Source organism: Pleurodeles waltl, chromosome 3_1, assembly GCF_031143425.1.
Source record: "Pleurodeles waltl isolate 20211129_DDA chromosome 3_1, aPleWal1.hap1.20221129, whole genome shotgun sequence".
Taxonomy (NCBI): domain Eukaryota; kingdom Metazoa; phylum Chordata; class Amphibia; order Caudata; family Salamandridae; genus Pleurodeles; species Pleurodeles waltl.
The window spans coordinates 1,668,269,278-1,668,296,714 of NC_090440.1; positions in this window are offsets into that span (position 1 = coordinate 1,668,269,278).

Here is a 27,437-nt window from a genome sequence, read left to right on the forward strand (position 1 = left end):
CCTTCCTTCAAACACTACATGTTTGCTGTCTCTGTAACAGCTTTTCACCACTTATGTTTACTAAGCATTTCTTCCACTCCTCCGGACACTTCAGAAAATTTCCTTGATTCATGAGGTTGTTATCTCCCACCATGATTATTGCAACAGCCTCTAGATTGGCAACCACAGCAAATGTCTTTTCAATCTCCAAAGAGTGCAGAACCATGTTTCTCACGTTGTGGTTAGCATAGCATCATGTACAGGTCAGATATACAGTGAAGACCCTCTGCTGGCTTTCAGGAATGGCCAGAGAACATTCATGTATCTCTGTATCGTTCACAAAGCACTACATGGATATTAACTAGACTACCTTGCCAAGTTCATCATCTCCTTTCTTCAAACAGAGGCTTATGGGCTGACAACCAAAACATCCCTTCTATAGTGACAATGCATTAGAAACAATTTGAGGGAAAGCAATCTATGTGTGCAAGGTTTTTCTCTTGAAAACTCTATACCACTAAGTCTAAGATTGGAAACTCACTATCTTAAATTCAGGAGGTTGCTAAACCCTACTTTTTCAAGCATGCGTGGCAAGCTAACTACCTGATAAATCCTTCCACTCCTGTTTTGCCAATATCCCAGTCAGTCCTATCAGCGTACTAGTTGATTGCTTTGGAAAGCTGTTTAACTATCACTGTTGGCTGATGGACTATTTGGTTCTTTCTGGGTGTGGGCAAAATTTCAATTATGCCAGCGTAATTCATGTATTGTTTGTATTTCCATGTTTCACTTGTTATATGAAATTCCCAAAATTAGGCAGTAATACCAATTTAGAGTGGACGCATCATTTATAGTAAAAATGTACAGTGAATGCACAGGAAGAGCAGAAAGCAAGCAGCTATTACTCTTGGTGCTGTTGTTTAAATGCAATACGAAAAGAGGAGGGTGACCCAATACCCCTTGTGAACTTGGGTACTAGTATAAACTAAAGCAAATGGCCTGGAAAGGGATCATTTACAACAAAAGTATGTGTTGAGAGATCTATAATGCTCTGAACAAAATTCACAGGAATTAGTCCAATGTCTGATATTGTGGATTAATGCAGAGAAGTGAACAATAAATTAAGAAACAGGCGTACCAGCAATGGAATTATGATCAACTGGTCTGTATTAAAGCAAGGGGTAACAAGAGGATCTATGAACTACAAGAAACACAGATCTGTCCAGCATGTTAGTAGCATATATTTCCATACACCGAGACACTGAGACAAAAGTGTGTAATCCACTCTTAATTAGGCCTGGGTGGAGTTCACTTAATGTTTGCGAGGGGCGAGAATGAGGAAAGAAACTCCGTCCCACTCCACTCCACAGAGTTTTTCCCAATTCCGTGCTCTAAGTGGCGTGCGGAGTGCAGCGGAGAGGAGTTCACCACCCACCCCTACCCTTAATAGAACAAACATTCCTGGAGAGCGTTTCACTGTAGTGTAGGGTATGTCACAAGTAGTCTTGCTGTTTTTGTGGTCAGATGGTCTTGCATGTTCATAAAACAGGAGACTGAAACATTTATGTACATTCTACTACTTTTACTTAGATCAATCAATATTAGAGAATGGAGAACTCCATTTGAATGTTGGATTCAAGGACAACAAATGGTTTTCATGCCAGTTGTAGATATGGGGCCTCATTACAACCTCGGCGGTCTTACTAAAAGACCGCTGAGGCTGCGGGAGCCAGAATACCACCATTGCTGGACTAATTCCTGTGATTTCGGTCAGGAGCTCGCTCCCCCACGTCCGCAGCACCACCTTGCTGTGTCCGTGTCCCTGATCCCCGCCCACGCTGCTGCTCACGTGTTCGAGGCCCTCCTCCACCCGCAGGCATCCGCCTGCGCCTCATCCCTGGTGTCTAGTGGGCTTCTGGTAAGCGTCGCTAGACTCAAGTGCATTGTGCCATTTCTGCCGTATTTGTGATTGTATTCTGTGCCTTGCTTTATTGTGCCTTTTTGTTCCAATTGCCTCCATTTGTGCCTTTTTGCGCTCTGTGACTGTTTTTGCCCCTTGTGCGCTCCCCTTGACCGGCCCGCTGCCTCCCTGCGGCCCTCCTCCCTCGCGCACCCATTCGCCGCTCCCTCCCACCTCCCAGCTGCTCCTCCCTCCCCCCTCCCTTCTTAATGGCTGGCGCTGCGCGTCCGCGCCGGGAGCGCGCCAGAGGCAAGCACGTCTGTGCCCGTCCGCGCCTGAACCGCGCCCAGCGCCACCCCCCCTGGTCCGCACGACCCCCGCACCGCCAGATGCTGCTACACGGTCAACCAGCTCATCGCCCTCAACCCCGGCCGCTCCACAACATGCTTTCAGTCCTCACCGAAGAACACCAAAGGACCCTTCTCCTGCCGCGCTTGCAACTTCACCTGCAACAGCATAAGGAAACCTGCAACAACCGGTACAAACCACCTCCACTGTATACTCCTCAACACACGCTCTGCACGCAAGCACGCCATTGAGCTCTGGGACCTGCTCGACACCACCGCCCCAGACGTAGCCTTCCTAACCGAAACCTGGTGGAATGACTCTTCAGCACCTGACATCGCCATAGCCATCCCGGACGGCTACAAGATCACCAGAAGGGATCGTGCCAACGGAATCGGAGGAGGAATAGCCATCGCCCACAAATCCACCCTCAAAATCCACACCCACACGGACGACACCCTCAAGACCGCCGAACACCTGCACTTCCGAATCCACACTGACCCCAACACCACTCTCAGAGGAACGCTCATCTACAGACCCCCAGGACCACGAGCACCCTTCAGCGACTCCATCGCTGACCTCACCAGCACCCACGCGCTCCCTTCTACGGACTACATCCTCCTCGGAGACCTTAATTTCCACTTGGAGAACAACAACAACGCCAACACCGCATCTCTGATCGGCAACCTCTCCAACCTCGGCCTCAGACAACTCGTCAACACACCCACCCGCATCGCCGGCCACACGCTTGACCCGATCTTCTCCGCAAGCACCCACGTCACCTTCAACCACACCACCGAACTTCACTGGACCGACCACCACTGCATCCACTTCACATTCAAGAAGCATATCGAGCACCACTGCACCCAACAACCACGCCACCGCCGCTGGAGCAAAATCACCGAAGACCAGCTGACTAGCACCCTCGCCCAGAACCCACCCACCGACTCCACCAACCCAGACACCGCCGCACTCAACCTACGACGGTGGATCAACCACTGCGCCAACACCCTTGCACCACTCAAGAGATCCACCGACAACCAAGAAAGAAAAAAAGCCACCTGGTTCACTGAGGAACTCCTCACCTCCAAACGTGCCTGCCAGAAACTAAAGAAGAAATGGCTCCTCAAACACACACCCGACAGCCTTACAGCTCACAAGGATGCCACCCGCAAGCACCACCAGCTAATCAGACTTGCCAAACGATCCCACTTCACAGAACGCCTGAACAACAACGCACACAACAGCAAAGAGCTCTTCTGCATCGTGAAAGAGCTCTCCAACCCCAGAGCCAACATCAACGAAATCCCACCATCCCAAGAACTCTGCGACGCCTTGTTCACCTTTTTCTATCAGAAGATCGCCTACATCCACGACAGCCTCAACACCACGCCCACACCGGACCCCACCCCCGAAAACTCCACCTGCACCAACCGCTTGACCACCTGGACCTACGTAGACGACACAGAAACATGCAAGATCATGAATTCCATCCACTCAGGATCTCCATCAGACCCATGCCCCCACCACGTCTACAACAAAGCCGACTACCATCGCACCCCAACTCCGAAAGGTCATAAACCTATCCTTCGAAACCGCGACTTTCCCGGAAAGCTGGAAGCACGCCGAAATCCACGCCCTCCTTAAGAAGCCCAAAGCAGACCCCAACGACCTCAAAAACTTCTGACCGATCTCCCTGCTCCCCTTCCTGGCGAAGGTCACCGAGAAGATCGTAAACGCTCAGCTTACCCACCACTTCGAGGACAACTCCATCCTGGATCCCTCCCAGTCCGGTTTCAGACGCAACCACAGCACCGAGACTGCCCTCCTCGCCGCCACAGATGACATGAGACAGCAAATGGACAACGGCGAAACATCAGCCCTCATCCTCCTGGACCTATCCGCTGCCTTCGACACGGTCTGCCATCGCACCCTGAAAACGCGCCTCCACGAAGCTGGTATACAAGAAAAAGCCCTCAACTGGATCTCCTCATTCCTCTCAGACAGAACCCAGAGAGTCCGCCTCCCACCCTTCCGCTCCGAAGCCACCAACATCATCTGCGGCGTCCCCCAAGGCTCCTCGCTGAGCCCGACACTGTTCAACATCTACATGGCCCCCCTCGCACAACTGGCCCGTCAGCACAACCTCAACATTCTCTCTTACGCCGACGACACCCAGCTCATTCTCTCCCTCACCAAAGACCCGTGCACCGCCAAAGCCAACCTCCACGAGGGAATGAAGTCCATCGCTGAGTGGATGAGAAGCAGCCGCCTGAAGTTGAACTCTGACAAGACGGAGGTCCTCATCCTCGGACACACCCCCTCCGCCTGGGACGACTCCTGGTGGCCCACCTCACTGGGTGCCCCGCCAACGCCTACCGACCCTGCACGCAACCTGGGTTTCATCCTCGACTCCTCCTTCTCCATGTCCAAGCAGGTCAACGCAGTTTCCTCCTCCTGCTACAACACCCTCCGCATGCTCCGTAGAATCTACAAATGGATCCCGACAGAAACCAGAAGAACGGTGACCCAGGCCCTCGTCAGCAGTAGGCTAGACTACGGCAACGCACTCTACACAGGCATCCCAGCAAAAGACATACGATGCCTCCAACGCATCCAAAATGCCTCCGCCCGGCTGGTCCTCGACGTACCCCGCCGCTGCCACATCTCACACCACCTGAGAGACCTCCACTGGCTCCCCGTGGACAAGAGGATCACCTTCAAGCTCCTCACCCACGCTCACAAGGCACTCCACAACGCCGGACCAGCCTACCTGAACAACAGACTCAACTTCTACGCCCCCACCCGCCAATTCTGCTCCACCAACCTCGCCCTCGCTATCGTTCCCCGCATTCAGCATAAGACCTCCGGTGGCAGATCCTTCTCCTACCTCGCCGCCAAGACCTGGAACACCCTCCCGACCGTCCTGCGACAGACCCAGGACCTACTCGCCTTCAGGAGACTACTTAAGACCTGGCTCTTCGATCAGTAGCAGCACCCCCCCCCCAGGCACCTTGAAATCCTAACGGGTACGTAGTGCGCTCTACAAATAGTGTGATTGATTGATTGATATTCCTGGCTCCCTATTATGACTTTTCCGCTGGGCCAGCGGAAAAGTCACATCAACATTGCTGCCGGCTCGTAATAGAGCCGGCGGCAGTGCTGATGTGCAGCGGGTGCAGTAGCACCCATCGCGCATTTCACTGCCCGAAATTCAGACAGTGAAATGCGCGACGGGGCTATGCCTGGGGGCCCCTGCACTGCCCATACCAAGTGCATGGGCAGTGCAGGGGCCCCCAGGGGCACCCTAAGTCCCCCTTACCGCCAGCCTTTCCATGGCAGTGTTTAGCGCCACGGACAGGCTGCCGGTCGGGGACTCATAATCCCCAGGGCAGCGGTGCAAGCACCACTGCCCTTGGGATTATGAGCGCCAGGCGGAAGCCTGGCGGTATGTTGGAGGGGCCGGCGGTATGGCCGTGGCTATTACACCACAGTAATAATAGCTGGCGGAACACCGCCAGCCTGTTGGCGGTGTTACTGCCAACTTACCGCCGTCCGCCAGGGTCGTAATGACCCCCATAGTTTGGTAACATACATGCTTCAGTGACTATTTCCAGAGGTCTGATAGTTCATCAAATAAGGCACATAACCTCCCTTTCTTGTAGTTGGCTCAAGACTTGAGGTGTCCCATATAGGACCAGGCACCTTGCTAAAATAAGAAAAAGAAAAAGACTCATAGGCCCCCAGCACAGTAAAAGACCTGCTCCTAAAATATTCTCTACTTCCTGGAGGGAGTGCACAATGCCTTGTGCATATTTTACTTGCCTTATAGTTGCCAATACCACAAACTAATAAAACCAGCATTAATAGTGAAATTCAGCAATTAAGTTAGTCAGTCATTTGTCACTCTTAATGTCACCCCTAACAGCCTACCTAACCAAGATTAGCATTAGCATGGGGTCTTCATACGAAAACAATTTAGAGAAAACATCAATTTGGAAAAATATACCTAAGTGAGAATCTCTGTAAACAGCGCTGTTGGTACCTAGAAGAAAAGGCACAAAAATAGTCAGTCACATTTTTATAGCTACCTATCCAGGATGGATCAGCAACAAGGTAGTCTTCGTCTTTAGGTCATCTATTAGTTAGCTACGGATCAGGGTCACAGACCATGAGCTCAATATCAGCACCTCGGACAGCGTCTCCTGATGTCATCAACTCTTCTCCTGCAACTCTGATTTTTTGCCCCTTGTCATGACTTTTTATTAGAGTCTCCCAGTCCATCCCCCTAATTGGTAATTGGTCAGTCGGCAGATATAACTTTAACCTATAGTTTTTGTTTACCGAATCTACTAATTTTCATATTTATTCGTTCACAAGATGTGGATTGGTTCTTCATGCGATGCCCTCATCATCCAACTCTTCAGGTATCAAAATTGTTGCATATTCTTCTTCAGTCAGTGCTTCTATTGTTCAAGTCCTGGGAAAGTACATTTAGCCTGCTCTACACATAATTGTATCAACTTGTCCTCATCATCTCCTGTCCGTCGGTACATTGCAGAAAATTATTAGCTAAGTAACTTGGGCTTCGAGCGGGTCAAGGCTATTGCGACTTTGAGTCCTCTGCAAAGCATTCAGTATTTCAGTTTCTCGAGTATGCGAGGCCCATGGAAACTATGCCCCTAGTCCAGCTAACTTAATTCTACAAATGAATACAAAACATAGGTTATACATCTCATTATGACATATTATTACATTTTTCTCATATATTTTCATTATTTCATACAATTTCAGTCATTTTAGTACACATGGGGGGTCATTACAACCCTGGCGGACGGTGTTAAAGGTGCAGTAACACCGCAAACAGGCCGGTGGACAAAAAAAGGGAATTATGACCGTGGCGGAAACCGCCAACATAGACAGCCACTTTAACACTCCAACCGCTACGGCGGTACAGACAAGCAGCGCAGCGGTCACCACCAACAGACAGGCAGAAGACAATGTACCGCCCATAGTATCACAACCTGCCAATCCGCCACCTTTTCCGGGGCGGATTCTCCGTGGATAAAAACACGGCGGAAACAGTTACTGCAATGGGAAAACGCTCACCTGAACACATCCCACGAGGAAGGAGGACACCATGGAGCCGGAACTCCAAATCCTACCGGCCCTTGTATTCCTATTCATTTACGAAGACTAACGCCTGCGCCGGCGACGACAACAGTGAGTACTGCACCTATGACATAGGGGAGGCAAAATTTAGGGGGACACACATGCAATACCCCCACCCCCACCCCACCCTCGCATGTTACAACACACACACCAATGCATTCACAAAAATCACAGTACCAACCCACAACCCCCCCGGAAGAATGCAAAGACAAAACAAAATCAGTCCAAACATTGTAATGTATCAATATACATGTCTCAAAAATATCCAGATATATTAGAAAATCATACAAAAGTATATACATTCCGAGAAGTAGTCCGATATGCACATAGAAATGTCCGTGCACCACTAGTCCAAAAATGCATGGGCGAGGCCCATAATAGATACCTGTCCACAAACGGAGAGAACACTGCCGGGGCATCAGATCGAAATACTACAGGCACCTCAGGGGGAAGGGAAGTGGGGGCACCTCAGCCGGAGGAGTGCAAAGCCAGATCCACGACGGGGCTCCATGCCCATTGATGTATCCTGGGGAGTGCAAAGCCACAGTCTCTCAAGTCTCTACAGTGGGTGGCTTGCCCACTGTTCCATCCTGGGGAGTGCAAAGCCACAGTCTCTGAAGTCTCTACAGTGGGTGGCTTGCCCACTTTTCCATCCTGGGGAGTGCAAAGCCACAGTCTCGCAAGTCTCTACAGTGGGTGGGTTGCCCACTGCCATATCCTGGGGAGTGCAAAGCCACAGTTTCCAAAGTAGATAACAGCCTCCACTGGTTCTGGAGGGGGACTGGTGCCCAGACTGGATTAGTCTCCGCGTGGAAGTTCCTGTCCCGTCACTGTCCCACCTGCACATGGGATAACGATGCTTGATGTGGCGGCCTTTTCATTATTTCCCGGTGCATGCCCTGTTCAGCGGTGCTTTGCCATGGCGGTGCATGCCCTGTTCAGCGGTGCTTTGCCATGGCGGTTCTGGACTGTTCAGCGGTGCTTTGCCATGGCGGTGCATGACCTGTTCAGCGGTGCTTTGCCATGGCGGTTCTGGACTGTTCAGCGGTGCTTTGCCATGGCGGTCTCTGGACTGTTCAACCGTGCTTTGCCATAGCGGTTCTGGACTGTGCATTGGTGTGTGGCATGACGTTCTCTGGACTGGGCATTGGTGTGTGGCATGACGTTCTCTGGACTGGGCATTGGTGTGTGGCATGACGTTCCCTCATTGCCCAGCGGGGCTGTGGCAGCCGGGGCCCTCCTGGGCACTGACTCCGGCGGTGGTCTCCTGACCAGTGATGATACTTGGGCCCTCCTGGGCACTGACTCCGGCGGTGGCAGTGGTCTCCTGACCAGTGACGATACTTGGGCCCTCCTGGGCACTGACTCCGGCGGTGGTCTCCTGACCAGTGACGATACTTGGGCCCTCCTGGGCAATGACTCCGGCGGTGGTCTCCTGACCAGGGACGATACTTGGGCCCTCCTGGCCACTGACTCTGGCGGTGGCGGTGGTCTCCTGACCAGTGACGATACTTGGGCCCTCCTGGCCACTGACTCCGGCGGTGGTCTCCTGACCAGTGACGATACTTGGGCCCTCCTGGGCACTGACTCCGACGGTGGTCTCCTGACCAGTGACGACACTTGGGCCCTCCTGGCCACTGACTCCGGCGGTGGTCTCCTGACCAGTGACGATACTTGGGCCCTCCTGGGCACTGACTCCGGCGGTGGTCTCCTGACCAGTGACGATACTTGGGCCCTCCTGGGCAATGACTCTGACGGTGGTCTCCTGACCAGTGACGACTGTGCTGGCGGTGGCGTCCCGACCGCCGGGAAGGATGCTGCCCTTCTCCGCCGTGCTGCTCACACTAGGCTGTGCAGACGTCCTCTGGCCCTTCCCCACCTTTGGAGGAGTCACAGGTGACTCTGCAATCCCCCTGGGACCCTTGTGAGTTGTTTTGCCCCCAGGAGTCTTCACAGGGTCCCGTCGGCCACTTTCCAATTTCAGAGCCTTTACAGGGGGTGGGCTGCCAGTGCCTTGGCTCTGGGTCACACTGCCTGCCCTGGTGGCCGGTGCACTCCACACACCTTGAACAGGCACCACTGGTTTTGGAGACTTTTTGGCTGAGGCGCTACGACGGGACTGATGAATTGGAGGGGGGGGGGCAAAAAAGTCAACTTTACACAGGGACAGTTTCTGACGAACACTGGGGTGGGTAGTTGGAGGGGGTCTGGGAGTGGAGGAAGAGGAGGTGGTTGTAGGAGGTGTAACTTTAGGTGTTTTGGGTGCAGGTGCAGGTACTGGAGGCTGTCGTGAGGTGGATGGATGTTGGGTGTGTGGGTGCCCGCGTTTGTGTACTTTGGGAGGGGGCGTCACAGACACACTGGGAGAGGACACAGGGGAAGTGTAAATGGGAGTGGAGGTGGTGAGTGCAGGTGAGCGGGGTGTGGTGCTGGGTGTACTGCTGCGAGTCCTAGTGCCTGTAGATGTATTGCATGCAGGTGAGAGTGTAGACGACACTGGGAGGGAGGAGGGAGACGACGAGGAGGGGGACACAGTGAAGGCAGTGGATGTTGCTGTGTCTGTATGTGGGTGATGCTTGCGTGTGTGCCTGTGGGTTGTGTGGTGCCTATGTTTGCCTGAGCTACTTTTGTGTGTTGAGGTGTGTGCATGCTGGTCTGTAGGTGTGCTTGGGATAGGCTGGGGTACAGGGGATTGGGTCTGGGTGGAGGAGGTTGGAGGGGGGAGGCTAGACACAGGGACAATGGCTGCCATCAGTGCTGAGGCCAGAGATTGCAGGGTTCGCTGAAGGGCAGCCTGACCAGAATGAATGCCCTCCTTGAATGCATTACTGTGTTGCAACTCCCTTTCTACACCCTGGATGGCATTCACAATGGCAGACTGCCCAACAGTGAATGACCTGAGGAGGTCAATGGCCTCCTCACTGAGGGCAGCAGGGGTGACTGGAACAGGGCCTGAGGTGCCTGGGGCGAAGGTGATGCCCACCCTCCTGGGTGAGCGGACACGGGGCGAACGCTGAGGGGCTGCTGGGAGGGCGGTTCTGGTAGGGGAGGTGGCGGCTGTACCTGTAAAAGTGGGGCGCACAGATGGTGCCGCCACCACAAGGGAGCTCCCATTGTCGGACGAGTCTGTGTCGCTGGTTGCTGATCCGGTGGCAGACGTGAAGCTCCCCTCGCCCTCCGTCCCACTGGTGCATTCTGAGTCCGTGGTGTGGCCCTCCATGGCCATGTGGGATGCAGCTCCCTCGTGCTCCGGTGCCACTGTACCTCCGCCTGATGATGCTGATGAACAGGGAGAGCACAAAAATGGGGGGGGGAGACAGAAGAAAGACAGGTTGAGAGCATGGCATACCGCGACCGTTGGCGGACAATACAGACACAGCAGCCCCCTGCACTACGCCGTGCTCCTGGCCTCTACAGATGCAATTCCTGGGATTTGGCCTACATGGCTATGGTGGACATCTGCACACATGGATGCCACAGGGGCATCTATACCTGTACTTGGCACTCTACTGAGGTGGGGTAGGGTGCCACATGGCGTGCATTACGGAGGAGCCTAGCCTACGTATTTCTGCCTGGCCTAGGCACACCCACAGGCCTCCTCCCCCACCCAGACCCCTCCACTGCGCGCAAAGTCAGCAGAATGAGAGTGTACTCACCCCCTTGTGTCTGCTGTGATGCCCTCAAGCGCCCATCCAACTCCGGGTAGGCCACCGTCAGGATCCTGAACATCAGGGGGGTCATGGGGCGACGGGCACCTCTCCCACGTTGGGAGGCCATCCCCAGCTGAGCCTCCGCCTTCTTCTTGCTCCAGCGGCGAATGTCCTCCCATCGTTTACGGCAGTGGGTGCCCCATCTCTGGTGGACCCCCAGGGTCCGGACGTCCTTGGCGATGGCACGCCAAATGTCCTTCTTCTGGTGGGTGCTGACCTACATGACATGCACAAGGGAAGAAGAGAAGTCATTAACAACCGCACCGTCAATGTGCGTGGCCCCCTCCCTACCCATGTGGCACATACATTCACATGCATTAATGTTGCCTGAACTCTGCCCCCTTCCCTCTTCCAACCAGCCCTGTCCACCCAGGCCTAGCCCATACAACGTGCTCCCTGTGTACTAACCTGTTGTTCTGGAGGACCGTAGAGTAGCGTGTACTGGGGGAGGCAGGGGCCCTTTCCCCAGACGCAGCAGCCATCGTCGCTTCCAGACTGAGGTCACAGCAGCACTTGCAGTGTAGGTCCTCTCCTGTCGAAGATCAGGTATCTAGTGATTGAACAGATAGAAAATGGCGGTGACGTCTGTGGCGGTGACGTCCGCGGCAGTGCGTATCAACACCGCCGGCGCACTTCCTCAATGGCTCCTGGGACCAATAGGGTCCAATGTTAACCAATGCAGCATTGCGCCGCTGTCTACGACCGCCTACCGCGACGGTGTGCAACGCCAACGCAGTTACCCCACAATCCCATTGTCCCAGTTTAGAGGTCAGGCAGCCACCATTTCAGGGGCCCACATGGCTCCATTTACTTCTGCGTCACACATAGCTAGGCCTACACTCAACACACATACAGGAAGGGTTTTGCGTTTGGTGTCGTGTTCTGTGTAACTGTGGGTACATACCTGGAAATTAGTTGACTCGATCCTCACTGTTGTCCTTCCTAGGCGCAGTCAGCTGGGACATTTGAGAAGATGGCGGAATCCCCCGGTGTACCGACCGCTGGTGGACCTGTTGACAATGGAAGAGCGTCATTTAATCATCACCTACAGGTTTGACCGTGCCACAATCCAGGAACTATGTACCCAGTTGGAGCCAGACCTGATGTCACCAATCCACCATCCCACTGGAATCCCCCCTGAGGTTCAGGTGCTGTCAGTGCTCCATTTCCTTGCTAGTGGGTCTTTTCAGACAACAGTGGCCATGGCATCAGGGATGTCCCAGCCTATGTTTTCCAACGTGTTGTCCAGAGTGTTGGCTGCCCTGCTGAAACACGTAAGGAGATACATCATTTTCCCTGAGGTTGAAGATTTGGCTACAGTTAAAGGTGACTTCTATGCCCTTGGACATATCCCCAACGTCATAGGTGCTATTGATGAGACCCATGTAGCTCTGGTCCCCCCCCACAGGAGTGAACAGATGTACAGGAACCGGAAGAGTTCTCATTCCATGAATGTACAGATGGTCTGTTTGGCAGACCAGTACATCTGGCAGGTAAATGCAATGTTCCCTGGCTCTGTGCATGACGCCTACATCCTGCGGAATAGCAGCATCCCTGATATGATGGGTCAACTCCAGAGGCACCGTGTGTGGCTATTAGGGGACTCTGGTTACCCCAACCTGTCCTGGCTATTGACCCCAGTGAGGAATCCCAGGACCAGGGCAGAGGAACGCTACAATGAGGCCCATGGGCGGACTAGGAGGGTGATCGAGCAGACCTTCGCCCTCCTTAAGGCCAGGTTCAGGTGCCTCCATATGACAGGTGGTTCCCTATTCTACTCACCGAAGAAGGTGTGCCAGATCATCATCGCCTGCTCGATGCTTCACAATCTTGCTTTGCGACACCAGGTGCCTTTTCTGCAGGAGGGTGGTCAGGATGACGGTGTTGTGGCAGCTGTGGAGCCTGTGGACAGTGATGAGGAGGAAGCTGAGGAAGAAGACAACGACAACAGCAATATTTCCAGTGACACACAGGTGAGAACATTTTCATTTTTAACATTACATTCACTGTCACACGTCTTACTCTATCCTGTGTGTAATTTACTGGGATTATTTGGTAACTGAGTTGTTCCTTTCCATTACGGTTTCACAGGTGTGGTTACCAACGTGTGTCATCTGCATGCATCCTTCAAGGACTTGTGATGTGTGACATTGGTATGTTGCCTTAACAACTAAAAAAGCATTTTGACACTGTCATTGATAATACATTTGTGCAAAATTATAGACTGACTCCAGATTGTTTTGTGGTTCAAGGGTGTTTATTTAAGTGCTCAAAAATGGAGGGGGGTAGTTAAATGGTGATGGTGGAGGAATGTCCATGGCAGAGTCCAGTCTATTAGTCTAACAGGTGCACTGCCCATCTGGGCATAGGAAGTGGAGCTGGGGCAGTTAAAGTATGGACAGGGTAACAAAGTGGGACGGTGGGAGGACAATCAGGGTGGTCTCATTTCCTGGCGGGGGTCTTGTCATCTTGCTCTGTCCTGTTCCTGGATCTCAGGGCCCGCTTGCGTGGTGGTTGTCCGTCTGCAGGGGGTGGGGTGCTGGTGTGGTGGTCCTGTGGCGGGCGTCCTGTCCACTAGCACCGGGGGAGGTGGTGGGCAGTTCATCGTCCTGGCTAGTGTCAGGGGCCCCTTGGAGTGCCACGGTGTCCCTCAAGGTCTGCTGTATGTCCTTCAGCACCCCTACGATGGTGCCCAAGGCGGAGCTGATGGTCCTGAGCTCCTCCCTGAACCCCAAATACTTTTCCTCCTGCAGGAGCTGGGTCTCCTGAAACTTGACCAGGACCATCACCATCGTCTCCTGGGAGTGGTGGTATGCTCCCATGATGGAGGATAGGGCCTCGTGGAGAGTGGGTTCCCTTGGCCTGTCTGCCCCCTGTCGCACAGCAGCCCTCCCAGTTCCCCTGTGTTCCTGGGCTTCCGTCCCCTGGACCGTGTGCCCACTACTACTGCCCCCAGGTCCCTGTTGTTGGGGTGGTGGGTTATCCTGGGCTCCCTGTAGTGGTGGACACACGGCTGATTGACCTGTCCTGGGTACGGAGGTTTGGGCCCGCTGGGTGGGTGCTGTGCTGGTGTTACCAGAGGGTGGAAGGTCAGTGTTGGTCTGTGCCTGTGCAAGGGGAACCGACTGTCCCGAGGCCCACAATGGTCCGGGCTGGTCATCAGGCTCTAGTAGGGCAGAGCTGCTATAGTCACTGTGGGCCTCTTCTGCGGGTGGAGTGGAGATGTCTGGACCCTCCGGTGTGGTGACGGTCCTTCGTGATCCTGCAGGGGCTTAAGAGCATGATTATTGCATCTGTGTGTGTCATGGTGTGCAATGGGTGAGTGTTTGTGTACCCCAGTGCTAGCATTCCTGTGTGGGGGCTTGTGTGATGATGGTTAGGGGGTTGTTCTGGGCATGTGCAGTGAGCATGCTTTGGTGAGTGGTGACCATGCTTAGTTGTGTCATGCAGGGCTTGGTGTTGGGATGTGTGGTTTGTATTATTAGTACACTAGTGAGGAGTTGGAGTGATAGGGGAGGGTGTGAGGGTGGGGGTGTGTGAAAGCATGCAGGTAGGGTGGGGGATCTGATAGTTAAGATTAGACTTACCAGTGTCCATTCCTCCACCGACTCCTCTGAGGCCCTCTGGATGCATGATGGTCAAGACTTGCTCCTCCCATGTTGTTAGTTGTGGGGGAGGAGGTGGGGGTCCGCCGCCAGTCCGCTGTACCGCGATGTTGTGCCTGGAGACCGCTGAACGCACCTTCCCCCATAGGTCTTTCCACCTCTTTCCGACGTCCTCCCGATTTCTTGGGTGTTGTCCCACAGCGTTGACCCTGTCCACGATTCTGTGCCATAGCTCCATCTTCCTGGCTATGGATGTGTGCTGCACCTGTGAGCCAAAAAGCTGTGGCTCTACCCGTACAATTTCCTCCTCTATGACCCTGAGCTCCTCTTCGGAAAAGCGGGGGTGTCTTTGGCGTGCCATGGGGTGGTGTGTGTGATGTGTGAGGTGGTGTATGTGGTGATGAGTGTAGTGATGTGTAGTGGTGTGTGGTGTTTTGTGCGTGGATGTTGTGTCGGTGATGGTGTTGTGTGCCTCTGTGTGGTGGGATTGTCTAATCAGTGCTGTCTCTCTGGCCTTCTTTCAGAATTTCTGGTCGTAGGGGTTTGTGGGTGATGTGGGTGTGTGTTTTATATTGTGTTGGGTGTGTGGGAGTGTTGTTTGTATGTGTATCAGGTGTGTGTATTTTGAATTGTCCAATGTGGCGGTGTTTTGGAGATGTGTGTGTATTTTGAGCGCTGCAGTGTGTACCGCCAATGGAATACCGCGGTTGAAAGACCGCTGCGTGGATTCGTGGGTCATAACAGCAAGGGCATGTTTCTGTTGGCGTGGAGGTGGAGGTTTTGTTTTAGCCATTTTACCACTGACCTTTGGTGTGGCGGACTTGTGTGGGTGACTGAATTTCGCTGGAATCCGAAATGTGGGTCATAATAGCTGTGGCGGACTTCCGCTGCCGCGGCGGTGTATTGGCGGTCTTCTGCACGGCGGTAAGCGGCTTTTACCGCCAATGTTGTAATGACCCCCATGGTGATCATACCCGAGGGCACATTTTCAAACGTGCAAATTATATTTTTATAATTAATTTGTCTATGCAATTTCTCATTAGTAATAACATAGAGATCATTAATAATTTTTTTAATTAGCATATCTGCTTCAACAGTCACTCATCTGATGACTAAATATGTCATCACACCTTCCCTTATCATCATTTTTACAGTTCTGTTTCTGATGTACTTTGACATCTCCTTAAATTTTCTCTATAGATTCTTCTATTTGGCTGTTCTTCCCTCCTATGATTATTCTTATATCTTTTAAATGTTATTTTCTGCCATAATTTACATGTACCCCATAATCCTAGTATAGAAATAATCACAATTAATATTCCCTGTACAATTTTCAATAACACCCCATTCCAAATTTGACTAAACCAATTACCCACGGAAGCAAATCCATTTCCAACTTTTTCCCAAACCCCTGGTTCTTTCAATTCCTTCAAATCCTTAAGTTAGTAAGTAAGTCTCTTATCTCCTTATCACTATTGGGTATATATGAGCAACAATGCCTAGCGCTAATCATCCTACAGACTCCACCGTCTTTCACTAAAAGTATGTCTAAGGCATGCCTATTATGAAGCGTCATAGCTCTATCCGCAGCCAATTCAGTATCTAACAGGAATATTGCCCCTGTGAAATTCGTCAGCATGTTATCCACAATAGCAGATAACTTTTGTATCTTGATTGCATTCAAAATAACTCCTACAGAAAGAATTACTGCACCAAAAATATCTCCCACAATTGCAGAAGAGGTTTCCCTCCTCTTTCGCTCATGATGTAATTCAGTCACTTTCGGAAACTTCTTTAAATCGTCAATCTGATAAATCTTAGGGAAAACTATCCCCAAATAGCATGTCCCATACCATCCTCTAGGAAGACGGTAATAAGCATTAAGTCCATTAATATAGTAGATTCCAGGAATTGCAGGGTACTGACCATTCAGCATAAAAGTCCTTTTACTCTGAAACAAAAACACATGCCTACATTCACTCGTTCCCACAAATATATTTCGGCCTATATATATAAAGCTTCCCTACATATAATGCATCTAAGGCTAATTTCCCTTGCGTTTTAATAGCAGATTAAGCATAATCATTCTTATAGGTCCTCTTCTCTAATACTTTCTCTGACTTTTCCTTCAATGCCTTCCTCCTCTCATCAGTATGCCCTAGAAGGCTCTTTTCTAATGGGGTGAGTAAGCAGGTTAAATTATTGTCATGAGCATAAGCAGTGTCAAACGTTAGTGTTGGCTCAAAAACCCTCTAACTAATACTATATCATGCTCTTTAGCTACTTTACTCAAATATCTAATAATAGGAACAAATGAAAACACAACATCATAGTTAGAATAAAAATATTGAATATACTCTTGGTTATAGAATCTTGTTAGCAGCAAACTAAAGCTTATGCCATAGGTTAAAGGCAGACTATGGTACGTAACCCCTTCGTCCACAGAGGAAGGAATTTGCATACACACAAGACATTTTTTGCATCCATTGTCTCAACATCCTCACTCAACAAATGATAGAACACATTAGAAGAAAGCTCTCCTTGAGCATTAGTATAGTCATGCAAGTGTTTTTCATCTAACTTAAACCTCTCTAAAGCTGTTAGTGTAGTAGTCTCAGGAACAGAGGCAATAGTAGCCTCCTTCATTTCATGAACAGACATTCCCACAATCATTATTATAAACTTTATTCCACACATAACTGTCACTCCAACACTCAAATACCTACAATATCTAATATTTCTAACACAGTTATTTAATTCAGCCATGATATGTAAAGAATCAGAAAGTAGAAATATCTCTTAGATAAAGTGTAACAGAAAAAAATGAAGACAAATATTTCTTTCTCACAGTTCAGTTTCACACGTAGGAACCCTTTTCTCCTTTGTCAAAAATTGGTTAGCAGCTTGTCACATCCGGGCATTCAATTGTCACATCAGGTTATTAATGTCTTTTTCCAGTTTTATCTTGCAGTCTCTTTTCAGATTTATCTAGATCAGCTCAACAACCCAGTCTATTGATCGCCTTCAGGTTGCATCAAAGTACTGATTCGGAACTTCTCTATCAAAACAAAAAGACATAAACTTGTTTTGTCATTCACTTGTTGCTGCATATGCCCACTCAGGACCTGCATATCTTCGACTTGCTACTCTCTTTCTTTTCAACCTTCGTTCTCCACCTAATTCTCCTTCACTTAATTTCTCCTTTCTTGTAGTATCCACTTCTTCCTCTATTGTTTCATTTATGACCAATTCCTTCTTCTTCCCAATTTGCGACTCAGGTTAATTATGTCCTTTTCTTGTTCCTTCTGTCAATATTCTCCTCAGGATGGGACTCTTTTCCTTTTCTCTCTCTATGGTGTTTTCTCTTGATGGACCTGCAACGGGTTGAGGAGGGGTTGGACCGTCTTGACTTTTATCCGTCCCAACTCTTTCCCCCTCTTGATCTGGAACTCGCTCTGTTTGTTTTTCAACACCGTCTGCTTCTGGGAGAACCCCTGCTGTGCTCGGTTCTCCTGCTGTATCTGTTGAGTTAGACTCTTGCTCACCCTCCTGTAAATCTTCACTTTCATCTCTTACAGGGGTGATTGACTCATCTTCCACCGGCTCAGGATCAACTTCAGGTTCAGCTTGCTCTTGTTCTAGTTCATTATAGCCACTTGCTTCACTGCTGTTGGTGCTCTTAACAACACTTCTTCATGTTCTTGCGGACTCACCGCCCTCTTTGTATGGCTTGCATGTATCCAATTCGGCAATCCTGCACACTTTTCAGCTGTCGTAGTTGTTAGCACCACCTGGTAGGGACCTTTCCAACGCGGTTCTAAACAGGTCTTTCGAACGTGCTTTTTGATGACGACCCAATCTCCAGCTTTCAGATTGTGAACTGGGTCATGGATGGGTGGTAGGGTAACAGCCTGCACCTGCTGAGAGAAAGAGCAAACCACATCAGCCAGAACTTTGCAGTAGTCCAGCAAAATATAATCTGTAATATTGACAAGTGCATTGGCTGGAATTGCTGGCAACCTCATTGCTCTGCCCATGAGGATCTCATGAGGTGAAAGTCCTGTCTTTCTGTCAGGTATATTTCGCATTGACATCAGTACCAAGGGTAAGGCATCTGGCCATTTCAGATTAGTTGCAGCACACATCTTGGCAATTCTTAATTTCAATGTACCATTCATTTGTTCCACTAGTCCTGATGCTTCAGGGAGATAACTGCAATGCAAATTCTGCTCAATGTTTAGTGCTGCACATAAGAGTTTGATCACTTCGTTATTGAAGTTAGTTCCCCTATCTGATTCTAAAGAGATCAGAAATCTGAACCATGGTATTAACTCTCTAAGCAAAAACCTTGCTACTGTGAGACTATCATTTCTTCGTGTGGGGTATGCTTCAATCCAATGACTAAAGACACACACAATCACCAACACGTACTTCAATCCACCACACGCAGGCATCTCAATGAAATCCAACTACATTCTGCTGAATGGTCCTCCTGCTCTTCCAATGAGGGTCAAATTCACCACCGTCCCTTTTCCCACATTTAGTTACTGACAAATTACACATTGATGACATACTGCCTCTGCTGCTTGTCTGAATTTCGTATTGAACCAATCAACTTTGAACAACCTGACCATGGCATCCCTTCTAATATGTGCCTGGCCGTGATAATAACGGGTCATCTGAGTTAACAAACAATTTGGCAACACCATCTGACCCTCTTCAGAAACCCAGACTTCATCAGATCTTTGAATACATTTTGATCTGATCCACAGTAATTTCTCTTCCTCATCTGCATTCTCCTGCAATGTTTTCAATTCCTCTAGTGTATCAATTACTTTTAAAGCAAAACTAGTACAATTATTCTCTTCTTCAGGCATCAGTTCCACTTGTCTTTAAACGATGTACAGTTTAATGCACAAAACCTTGTGACTTGATCTGCATATCCATTTCCCAATGAAATGTAATCCTGTGTCTTTTGATGTGCACTGCATTTTACCACAGCAATTTCTTCAGGTAACTGTACTGCATACAACAACTCTTATTCGGTCACCATTTCTCACTGGTGTTCCAGATGGGGTCTTGAAACTTCCCTTCGACCACAATTGACCAAAATCGTGAACAATTCCAAATCCATATTGACTGTCAGTATAGATTGTCACTCTTAATCGTGCAGAAACATAGCATGCTCTAGTAAAAGCTACTAATTCTGCCACTTGTACAGAATATACACCTGGAAGCCATAAAGCTTCTAATGTGCCTGTAATTGTGCATTCTGCATATCCTGCTCTCAAAGTCCCTGTTCCATCTCTGAGACATGAACAATCAACGAAGATAATTTGGTAATTTCCTTCCAAACGCGTGTCTCTAATATCAGGTCTTGGTTTTGTACATAACTCAGTTACCTCAAGACAATCATGGTCGATGTCTTCTTTTTCAATTTCAACAGTATCACCTGGAAGCAATGTCGCTGGATTCAGCACTGTACATCTTTTTAACATTACATTTGGAGCACCCAATATTCTCATCTCATACCTTGCAGTCTTGCACCAGTCAAGTATTGCGTTTTCGTCCTTGTCAGTAAAATCTCAACAGAGTGTGTTACCATTACAGTCAAAGGGTATCCCATGACTACCCCCTCACATTGGGAAAGACTTTGACCAACTGCGGCTGCTGCAAGCAGGCAACCTGGTAAAGCTGCTGCAACCAGGTCCAAGGTAGCTGAAAAATAAGCTACTGGGCGATAAGCACCTCCATGGACCTGTGCTCATGGCAAAACAATGTGAAAGGCTTTGTGTAATCATGCATTCCCAACGCTGGAGCTGTGCACAAACTCTCTCTCAATTCAGTGAATGCTTTCATCTGATCTTCATCTAGTACAATGGGATCTGTAACTTTCTTATGTGTCAACTGCTGCAAGGGTTTAGCAATTTCAGCAAAATTCTGAATCCACTGTCTACAGTACCCTACCGTTCCCAGAAACAACCTGACATCTCTCATAGCACCACTATCTCCAATAACATGTTTAAGTCCTCTCACAAACATTTGGAAAGTTTTACAAATCTGTCTGTCTGCTGGTACCACTCGACCGACTTCTCTTTTAATTTTGGGTAATCATTTGTAAATGATAATATATCACTCCTGTGCCAATGGACATGAACAAACTGTCCCCCTGCGATCTCTCTCATCAGAAGCATTTTTACAGATTCCCTTTCTTTTTGAACACCTTTAGATCCCTCTTGTGAATCCCGCTTTCGCTTATCTTTTTTCTTTGTCCATCTACCTCCCCACTTCTCTAATGCTCCCCAAATTTGAGCACTCTGCAGCAATTCCCTCAAATGAGCCTTCATTCCTGCTGATCTCATGTGCTCAAAATCCTTTGCCTTGCAATCTAATCTGGAACTGCGTTTCAAATGCTTTGTTTTCTCAATCTCAATGTCATGTTTCTCTGCTAGCTCTGCCAATTTATGATGTATTTTACTCACTTGTCTTGTAATCTTTGGACATAAATACCTCAGCTCTTCTTCAGTGTAGGACTCCAATCTGTTCACACCCATTGTTACCTCGACTAATTTGGTTGCTTCTATGTTCAACCTCACACGATTTATCTGCTCCTCACCTTTGGATGTATTTTGAGGAGTGTTTAGACTGTCTAACCATTCACTCAATTGCTGCGCAGACAATCCTTGTAATGAAATGTTACTCGCATTTGGCACTGGTAGCTGTTGCACCACTGCACCTGGAGTTTGCGGCATCAACAGGTTTAAACTTTGACTCGCATTCGGGCCATTTACTGCACCTGGAAGCGCTACAAGTGGACTAAGATCCATTAATGGTCTAGATCCATTGAAAGTCTGACCTATTGATGACATCACTTGCACCGGATCACTTACTCCCCTTCTTACAAGGCTTTGTGACATCTCGTTCTGTTCTCCCACGCTTGCTTTCTTCTGTGCAAACAAGGGTACCGCTGGTCCAACAGTAATTGGTAGTGATATTGCATCTGGAGCTGCCCTAACACTTGTGCTGTGAGGGAAAGTTACCCCCATTGCCTGGTTCATGACTGGTGTAATGTTTGACAGTGTTCCTGTCATTGGTGTAAACTTCGGCAATCCCTGTGTCTGTGCCGGAGGCAATAACATAGGAGTAGGCTCTGTCTGGACTAGCATTGGCTTCGGAAGCACTTGCTCCGTTGGCACCATTATGTTCAAGACTGTCTCAAGAACTGGCACATCTGGATAAATTCTCTGTACCGAAGGTGGATGCATCTGCGCTTGGACCACAGTAGTAGTCCCTGCATTAGGTGTACTCTGTACTACCCCCGGTATCCGTCCACTATATGTCTGATCTGCTCCCTCAGTTCCCGGTACTTGTGTTGGAGTAGTTGAAGTGGCACTAGTATTTGGACCCCCTGAATATGTCGCAAAGGGTGGAGGTCGTTCCCTCAAGAGTTGCGTAATGAGGTCCTCAACATTAGAATCCTCATCGTCAACATAGGACTTTCTGTTTTTCTCTTTTCCTGCACTCCATCCTCCTTAGCACTATCTTCCTTCTCTGTCTCGCTTTCCTCTGCAAATGCAGGAAACAATTTGACACCCTGTAGAGTCTCTGCTCTCCACCTTTTCTGTTCCCAATCCGACCCAGCTTCAGCTAAGGATTTCTCTACTCGTTTCATCCTTTTCTTGAACTTCATTTCTTGTTGCTGTCTGGCCACTAGTTCCCAAACCGCTATAGCCTCAAACTGTGCTGGTCTTGGTAATAACTTCATCTCATATAATGCCATTCGCAATTCATCCAAAACTCTCAAATTAAGGGTCAGATGTAGCATTGTTCCAAATTGCGAGTTGCAATTTGCGAGTCCCAGCGACTCGCAAATTGCTACTCGCAATTTGGAATGCAGAAAGGTGTCTCAGACACCTTCTGCGAGTCGCTATGGGGTGGCGAAGACCCACCTCATTAATATTAATGAGGTGGGTCGCAATTTGCGACCCCATAGCGATTCAGGGCACTCACAGGGATGGTGGCCTGCTGGGAACAGCAGACCACCATGTCCATGACTGCTTTTAAATAAAGCAGTTTTTTTCAAAGTGCAGCCCGTTTTCCTTAAAGAAAACGAGCTGCACTTTGAAAAAAAAACGAAATCTTTAGTTTCGGTATTTTTCAGGGCAGGTAGTGGTCCATTGGACCACTGCCTGCCCTGAAAAATTATTTTTTATGCCAGACACAAAGGGGAAGGGGTCCCATAGGGACCCCTTCCCGTTTGCGACTGGGTTACCGGTCGCAAATGGAATTACATCGCATTGCGAGTCGCAAATAGGAAGGGAACACCCCTTCCTATTTGCGAGTCGGAAATGCATTTTGCGAGTCGGTTCTGACTCGCAAAATGCATTTCTACATTGCAAAGTGGCTTTAGCGACTCGCAAACGGCGATTTTTACCATTTGCGAGTCGCTAAACCTTTGCTACATCTGGCCCTAAATGTTCCATGCTCCGGAAATGCTAAGGACCCTTGCTTTTTTGTTAGCTTACACCACTGCTTCAACCAAAGACATGGTGCTACACCAAGCTCCTCCATCACAATATAAGCCAGAGAATTTTCCGGTGGGGTCGGCTCCCCCACTGATGCCTTAATATAAGTATCACCTTTCATCGTACTTCTGAACGCCTTGAAAAACTTCATTTTGTCTGTTTGTTTACTTCGATTCAATAATGAAGTGACTTTTACTCCCAAGATTCCCTTCACCCGCTTACTCAACCAATTGCGTCTTACAGACGGCTGCCAATCCGCTAGCGACTCTTCTCACTAACCAACCTATCCCTGCGCGGCACACTCAGACGTCACACCCACACACACAGGCTGACAAAGTCTTGCGGCTCGTCCTCCTACTTCAACTCACACCACTAATGCAAATTATTGCGAGCACTTTAACCAAATACCAATAACTAAAACAAACTTGCTGGTTTACTACAGGAAGGGACACAATTGCTTCAGAGACCTTACAGATTTTCACTAACGGCTCTTTTGCTCATGTAGCTATTCCTCTTTCTCAGTCTCCCACATTCGCAAGCAAAATTCGACCCGCAAATTTTACTCTCAACTGATCAGTGGGTCTTTCCTGGTGCACATAGAACTCGCCAAATTTCAAGTTGAAAAATTAATTTTACTCATCTACCTCACACACCGACTTGTTGACCATCCCCGATCAACCTACTAAACCAGACAGATTACAACATATAACCAAGTGCCTCCTACGTTTGTCAATATGCTCCGGAGTCTTAGACCACGCATGGTCTGTAAATCACCAACAACGACATGGATAATTTTTTAGCACAAAGCGCCACACACATGTGAAGTTCGATGACTTCCCTACTCTCATACTGCGGAGTATGCACACTCCCACTAATCCTTAACTGGCATATTCAGACTCCCTACCTTTACCTCACACACATCACAATTCACCTGCGGTTTGCTTAAGCCTGTGCAAGCGCAACCTACCACTTTCACACTATCACAAAACACGCCGGGAACATACCCAACTTTACTGGCAGGATCTAGGATCTGGGAAAGTCATTTCTGGGTTTAAGGGGACATCATCTTTGCTGCAATTGCCATTTCAAAAAAACAAAATTCAAACCTCATAATAAAATACACACAACTAACCCTAACTTTAAACTACTACCATAACCAATAATCACCACATAACTAGTTCTCCAAAGAAACTAACCATCAAGCTGTTACCAAAAACTGATAGCGCGCCTTGTCTTTAGTAAGTAAACTTACGAGGGGACACGTATAGGTCGATGAACCTTTTGAATCGCATGGAGTAACCTAGTCATGCAGTGACTACTGAATCGATAGCTAACATCAATAATCAAGGAACATTTTATGAAAACAGCTTTAAACCATCATACACAAGAATAACCACTACTCTGGAAGGAGTTAACATTTTTTTTTCCCTATTGATTACAATTCTAGATCATCCGTTAGTTCAATCTTTATTCAAATGAATCTTTTTATTAGTTCAGTATAAAAGACATAGGGGGTTATTCTAACTTTGGAGGAGTGTTAATCCGTCCCAAAAGTGACGGTAAAGTGACGGATATACCACCAGCCGTATTACGAGTTCCATAGGATATAATGGACTCGTAATACGGCTGGTGGTAAATCTGTCACTTTTCCGTCACTTTTGGGACAGATTAACACCTCCTCCAAAGTTAGAATAACCCCCATAAATTCTAGAGAAAGCATATACAACAATGCAATACCACAAACTAAGAATACCAGCATTAATAGTGAAATTCAGCAATTAAGTTCGTCAGTCATTTGTCACTCTTAACGTCACCCCTAACAGCCCACCTAACCAAGATTAGCATTAGCATGGGGGTCTTCATGCGAAAACAATTTAGAGAAAACATCAATTTGGAAAAATCTACCTAAATGAGAAACTCTATAAGCAGCGCAGTTGATACCTAGAAGAAAAGGCACAAAAATAGTCAGTCACATTTTCATAGCTACCTATCCAGGATGGATCAGCAACAAGTCAATCTTTGCCTTCAGGTCATCTATTAGTCGGCTACGGATCAGGCTCACAGACCATGAGCCCAATATCAGCACCTTGGACAGCGTCTCCTGACGTCATCAACTCTTCTCCTGCAACTCTGATTTTTTGCCCCTTGTCATGACTTTTTATTAGAGTCTCCCAATCCATCCCTCTAATTGCTAATTGGTCAGTCAGTCGGCTTTAACTTATAGTTTTTGTTTACTAAATCTACTAATTTTCATATTTATTCATTCACAAGATGTGGATTGGTTCTTCATGCGACGCCCTCATCATCCGGCTCATCAGGTATCGAAATTGTTGCACATTCTTCTTCAGTCAGTGCTTCTATTGTTCAAGTCCTGGGAAAGTGCATTTAGCCTGCTCTACACATAATTCTATCAAACTGACTTGGTCATCTCCTGTCCGTCGGTACATTGCAGAAAATTATTAGCTAAGTAACTTGGGCTTCGAGCGGGTCAAGGCTATTGCGACTTTGAGTCCTCTGCAAAGCATTACACATTTCAGTTTCTCGAGTATGTGAGGCCCAGGGAAACTAGGCCCTTAGCCCAGCTAACTTAATACATATTATTACATTTTTCTCATATATGTTAATTATTTCATCCAATTTCAGTAATTTTAGTACGCATGGTGATCATACCCTGAGGGCACATTTTCAAACGTGCAAATTATTTTTCTATAATTAATTTCTCTTTGCAATTTCTCATTAGTAATAACATATAGATCATTCATAATTTTCTTAATTAGCATATCTGCTTCAACAAGGGGAAGGGGGGTACTGGATTTACAGTAGCCCCCCCCCAACCTAAAAGTCAACTTCAGGGTGCTTGAGCAGGTGTGTAGGTTTGTGGTCTCCAAGGTGCTTATGCAAAGAGCCATGTCTTCAGCTTCTTGGAGATCTCAAGAAGTGAGGAGGAGGTTCTGATGTGTTGAGGGAGGTTGTTCACTGTCTTGGGTGCAATTTAGAAGAATGAGCATCCTCCAGTTTTCCATTTGTGGATGTGGAGAATGTGTGTGATTGAGAGTGAGGCAGAGAGTAGGTGTCTGGTGGGTTGGTGAAAATATATACACCCTAAGCTGCAAGGATATGCCCAGATGTGGGTCCCATGTTTGCTATGTCACCAGATTTAAGCTAGCCTGGCTGATGAAGGGTGATACCCTGAAACTGGTCCCAGAATGCTTGTTTCTTGTTCAGGGAGGACCTAGCCTGACAGTTTGGGCTGGACTGTTCCCCTGGGGAACAGGGTCAAAACTGATTTGCATGTGGCTGGGTCCAAACTGGAATTGCATGGCAAGCAAAGAAACTGATGGATTAAACCCAGATCTGTGACTGGGGTAAATGTTTGATTTGTTCTGTATTCAGTCCATCATCTGTTGTTTTTGCTTTGTTTTTGGGAGGTCACAGGATTTATGATCCACCCCTAGAATGTTTATCATTTATTTAAAGCACACGCAAGGCTGGAGTTTTTGCTCATCGGATGGGAGCGCAGCATCCTCTTGGAATTAGTTCTATAGCGGCAGATTATGTGACCTGAAGGTGTAAACACTAATACAGAAACATGGAGTGCAGCACTTTCTAAGGGCTCTTTCTATGGCTGCATTTTATGGGGTCTGAAGGCTTATATAAAAAAGACACAGACATTAATGTTGAAATGCTTTATTGACATTAATGATTGCATTTAAATATGGTAATATAATGATGGGATTGTTAAATTGCTTGTTTTATTAATGTGGTGACCCTAGGCAAAGCCAGTAGGTTTGATTTATATGTCTTTTAGATGACCCCTTGGCAATGCAAATATACCTATTTTATTTAAAGTGATACCCCCTTACATTGTGATGTGTTATGTGATATAGGTGGGGATGCTCCGTTTTTGTTGGTTTTAGTATGATTTCAGAGTGTAACTGAGGTATTTTCCACTGGATGATGTGTATATATATTTGTACATTAATTTAGTATTGTATATGTAATAAATGCACCTTTCCTTTTTCAAAGAAAAGCACTGACTGAAGAATAATTTATTGAGTGTTATTATTGCATGCCAACAAATGGTGATTACTAGCCCAGGCCACCACCCCTCAGTAGGCTTTGGACTGCTCTGCTTCGCTACCCAGACAGTCAACTTCTACACTGGAGAGCTTGGTTTCCAGTATGGGTAAATTGTGGACCT